Below are 5,777 nucleotides of genomic sequence, written 5' to 3'. Positions count from 1 at the left end.
TAACTTTCAAACCATAAAGCCTTTTGACTTGATTCTTTTTCTGGAGTGTCTCAAATTACAAATATAATCATCCCTAAAAATTACAACCTCTAACTATCATAATTATGGCTCAATTAAAAAATAACCCATTTTCTACATTGACATGTATCCCAACGTACTCAAAACTCTAACCTAGAAATCAATAGTGGAACTATGAGAGTTGGAATCTTTATTTGACCCAAATGGGTATCCAAAAATGAAAACACTTTAAATAGAAACTAAAATTAAGCATATTTTTGGGTGATATGAGATTGCCCTTACACCACTAGATGCTCCCACATCAGACACCTAGGGTAGATTAAAAAGTGACCCTGTCACTTTATAGCTGGTAGAGGGAAACCCAAATGGGCAACCTCTGTTGTAGATATCCAAGTTGAGTCTTCTATTGGTCATCCTTTCTACTTCACCAGGTATTCTTCATACTACCTATTTTTGGTACTCTGACCCACACAACTATCGAGAATTTCTTCAATCTCTTCCTTCATCAAAGTAGGAATTGGACATGGCTCTAGCATCAACCCCTCATCTGCACCATCATCATGAAAATTTTTTAAGTTTGCAATATTGAAGATAGGAGAAATGTGAATCCCATCTAGCAACTCCACCTCATACGCATTTCCTGAGTCATGTTTCTTCAAAATTTTGCAAGGTCCAAATTTCTTCATCTTCAGCGTGTGGTAGGTACCCACTAGAAATAGTTTCTTCCTCAAGTATACCATAACCAAATCCCCTACTTGGAACTCTTTATATCTCCTCTTTTGATCTACCCTAGCCTTATACTATTGGTTCATCTTAGTAATACGTGCATGTACCTCCTCATGTAGAGTCTTGACATGTTCAACAAATTCTTTTGCCTCAACACTTGTCCTCTCTCCTTGCTCCATCTTTCTTAGCTTTGGTGTAGTACTTGGACTATTCCCATACAATTTGGAATAGTGATCTACCAGTACTTCTATTTATAAAATTATTGTAAGAAAATTTTGCTTGTGGTAGAATCAAATCTCATCCCTTGGGCTTATCTCTCACTAAACACCTCAACAAATTTCTTAGACTTCTATTTACCACTTATGTTTGTCCATCAGTCTATGAATGATGTGTAGAATAAACGTCAGTTCCATCCTCAACTTCTTCCATAAAGTCCTCCAGAAGTACTCCACAAATTTAGTATCTCTATTAGAAACAATACTCTTTGGGAGACCATGAAGTCTCACTACTTCTTTGAAAAACAAGTCTGCAATATGTACGACATCATTAGTCTTGTGGCATGGAATGTGTAAGAATTTTCCTAAGGGAAAAATTCACCCCAGAACTAAGAACTCAATCACAAGCACACAGTAGACCAAAGTAGATAGAGTATGATCAAAATAACAATGTATTCAATAACTAGTTCATCAAGAGTACACTAGGAGTGCCTAAATATAAAGGCCTTAGCAGAGCTTCTAGAATGCATAGAAGTTAGCATCATGATGTGTCATATAACCAAGCACATGTCCACTAGATATGGATTATCCTCCATTAAGCACAGAAGTAAGTGCGATGATGAGAGGATAAGCCTACAAGGGTGTGACATGTAAAATAGTGTTGTAGACACCATGTGCTTAAATAGAGTTGCGTACTTCTATGTTGTCAACATGACAACTCAAAAGGTGTGCAAACTCCTAAGTGTCTCACAAATAAAAATAATAAAATAGTGCAAAATAATAAACTAATGCGTTAACCTAAGTAAACTTAAGTAAGTGTAATAAGTAAATACTTATTTACACCAACACCCCCCCTTAAGTGCAACTTAGGATAATGCCCTTAAGCTTACAAACTACGATGAAGATGCATAATGGGTCTCACTACTAGGCCATGTTAGGTACCCATGTACATAATGAAAATGAAAATCTCTCATAAAGTGAGGAAAGAGGGAAAACCTCATGGGAAAAACCCTCTCCCAAAAAGAGAGATAAGTAAGGATGCATCGATGGATGGCGTAATCAAGACCCCCCCATTACGAAAGACATCTAGTATATACATAAGAGAATGAGAGAAGGAAGAGAGACAGAATAGGCTCCCCCCCCAAAATAAGAATGCCAACAAGTGAAAGCTACTCTAATGAAGAAGCTAGTCCATGAATGCAGAATGGTGTTCCTCCCCTTAGGAAGAAACAATGCCAAAGGTACAATCCTAAAGATGTGTGATGGCCCTAAAACCTATTCAAGTATTCCTGTACTGATGCTGAAGTTCACCCCTTCCAACTATGCTAAAAAGAATGAATGCAGATATGGCAAGGATGTCTGTTGAACCTATTCCACTAAACCATCTATCTCCTCAACTGACAAAGAGCCCTCCACTAGTTTCTCTTCATAAGGATCCATAATCATGCCAACCTATGAAGATTGATCATGTAGAGAATGGAATTGAGGGTCAAAGTGAGCCCTCGCAACAACTGTAGAAGAATCATCATCAATGAGAAGATGTAAGTCCTCAAGTCTGTCTCCCAAGTCAAATGAAGCTGGAGCTAGAAGATGAGATGTACCATGCTGTGATGGACCTTTCAATGTGGCAATGTAAGCACGTGAACTGGACTGATGTGACCTCTCATTGCAATTTTTGATAGAACCCCACATGTCTAAACCTATTGAAGCACTATCATTGGTGTCACTATTAGTTTCCACTGTGTATGAAGTGTGGAGAGGAGTAGAGGACAAGCTAGGACAACTTTCCTCAAAGTGAACATCTTTCTCCACAAAGATCTCATGTGTCTCTAGATCCATAAGTCTGTAAGCCTTCACATTGTCTTCATAACTGATAAAGGTACAAGGCCTAGGTGTCGGTGCCTTGCAACTCTTGAAAGATAGGTTATCCCATGCTGGACAACTGAAGACTCTAAGGTGACTCACAATTGGTTTTCTGCCGCACCATGCCTCAAAAGGAGTCTTGCCATCTAAGGTTGGATGAGGAGACCTACTAAGTATGTGAGTAGCACTATTAATGGATTCAACTTCAAGTGTAGGATCGAGAGACTTGGCCTTTATCATGCAACTTGCCATGGTCTTGAGATTCCTAATCCTCATAGCTGCAACATCTATCTTGTGTAGACTAAATGCTAGTGAGTTTTGAAGATCAATCCCCTCAATTCTGTAAAATTTCTTAAGTCTTTTGTCTACATATCTATTTTCATAGTCCACCCTTAGTACCTTGATGGCTTTCCTTGACTTGTGTTCAACATGAGCCTTGAAATCTTGAAGCTTATGTACCACTTCATTCTTATGATGAATAAAGAAGACCCAAGTGAATCTTGAAAAGTCATCAAAAAATGTAAGTATGTAGTGGCCTTGACTGACTAAAGTCACTGCAAAGGGTCTTGCTAATACCATGTGAACTAGCTAAAGAACAACTAGAGCTCAAGAAGACTTCCTTTTATCATGCTTCTCCTTGAGATTCATATCCACTAAACAAGATGAACACTCTCCCTTAGAAAAGCTGATGTTAGGTAGACCTTTGACCATGTGTTTTGAGCTAAGTTGCTGAAGAGAGCGAAAGTCAAGGTGACCAAACCACTCATGCCATAAGTTGATTTGAGTAGTAGAGTGAGTTAACAAGGCTTGAGAAGGACTCTTAGGCACAAAGTGGGAGAAGGATTATAACCTCTTGTCATCATTGACTTTCCCCACCACTACCAATGAATCATCTTTGAGACTTCGCACCATCATTGAATCTGGAAGGAACTTAACCTTATGACCATCTCCAAGGTGAGTGATTTGGTAAACTGATAGGAGATTGGAGCTTAGATTTGGAACATAGAGAAAATCTTTGAATTCTCCATTGTCCATTTCCACATGTCCTTTCCCTTCAACTTCCATCTTAGTATCATCTCCCACGAAGATGTGTGGTACCTTTGATTGCTTCAATGAAGAAAAATCTTCCCTTGAAGAACCCATGTGGTAGGAGGCACCTAAGTCAAGTATCCATTTCAAAAAAGAACTTGTGTTGGCCATAAGTGCTTGACCTTTACCTTTTGAAGAGGTAGGAGTAGAATTCGTGGAAGTACCTGGTACTTGAATCTTGTTCTTCTTGAGTAGATTTTCTAACTCATCAATTCTTTTTGTCTTGTAATGATGCTTGTCATGATTTGGCTTTTTGCAGTATGCACAAAAGAGTTTGTCCTTTTTTTCATCACTTCCCTTCTTGTTTAAAGAAGAACTGCCTTGTTGAGAGGAGTCATGTTGTGTCTTAGATTGTGTTTTCTACTTCCATTGCTTCTTCTTCTTCTTGATTTTTCCCCCTTGACTAGATTTGGAATCATCACTGGCCACCAAGGCTTTGGTCTTAGATGACTTGAGAAGTCCAAAATCCACCAAGTGCAATTGTTCAACAATCAACATGTCTACAAATCCATCAAAGGAAGGCTTCTGGTAAGCAGATCCCATGGTTAACCTGTGAGTATTAAAACTTGAAACAAAGTTGGCATACTCAGAAGGTAGTTTCTTCAGGATGTGATGAATCAACCTATCATCCTTAATGGGATTTCCACAATCTTTGAGAAGTGGCCTATACTCATTGAATTTAATGATATAATCCTAAATTGTGTCATAATTCTTAGGATCCAAGAGAAGTAGATCATCCTCAATCTGAAATCCCTTTTCTTCATCAACTTTACCATACAACTGTTCAAGTTTATCCCAAGCTTCCTTAGATTCTGAACAATTTTTAATGTGAAAGAGAAGATCCCCATTTACACAACTCTTGATAACACCTAAAGCATGTTGGTCTTGTCTTTTTCCAATTAATGAGTTCTTTAGCATTAGTAGGTTTAGTAATTGTACCATCTACATAAAGACTATATCATTTTTCCATTAATCTACTCCATGCAATATCTTTCCATGTAGAATAGTTGCGTGAAGTTAGAGGAGGACATTTAAAACCCATGATGTAGAAATGAAAAGAGCACAATAGAGAGACACAAAGAACATAGTACACCCCCCCCTTTTCACTCAATCAAAAGACCCCCCCAAAAGAGATGATGTTGGCATTTTATAAGTAGTGCATTTACAATGGGCCACTTGTCAAAATGAACAAAGTAGACTTTTTGATTTGGCTTTTAAAACTACCTTATGAGGCTGAAATATATCACTTAAGCACTATAGCTTAGTTTTACAACAATTTTAAAAAAGAATGAAAGCTATACAATGCCAAAGAAGGCCTAATTCTGAAAGTGAGAAATTGGTCCACACAACCCTAGAATCTAACTTCAGATCTAGAAAGTAGACAAAAAAATACACACTTTAAAAAAAAATAGAACTTGAAAAAGTGACCAAATGTGCCCATACGGAGCTTTTGAAGTTGCAAAATGCAGGATTATGTAGGTATAGTTGCCAAAAAATGCAATTTTTGCAAAATTTGTGCACCAAAACTAGAAAACAACACCACCACTTGAAAATTCAAGAAATTTTATTTGATTTCAAAAAAATTACAACTAAATCAAAGTTTGAATGTCCAAGTTAGGAGCTCACAAAGTCAGGTTGCCAAACTGAAAAGCAATCTAGAGAGGGATCTGGAGGAGAAACTGCGAGTCTAAATTTGACTGTCAAACAACCATCACTGCAGTTTAAAAATGACCAAGAATGACGTTCAGATGGGTATCAATTTTAACACCATGAAAAGATGATGTCAACAAAAAATATGCCATGTACTGACGTGGCAGATGACAGGGTTGCTGGCTGAACTTTTTTGTACTATACAAAAAATAACAC

Source organism: Cupressus sempervirens, chromosome 1, assembly GCF_028749045.1.
Source record: "Cupressus sempervirens isolate cs-2001-9-10 chromosome 1, ASM2874904v1, whole genome shotgun sequence".
Classification (NCBI taxonomy): Eukaryota; Viridiplantae; Streptophyta; class Pinopsida; order Cupressales; family Cupressaceae; genus Cupressus; species Cupressus sempervirens.
Note: the sequence above shows the minus strand (reverse complement) of the source record.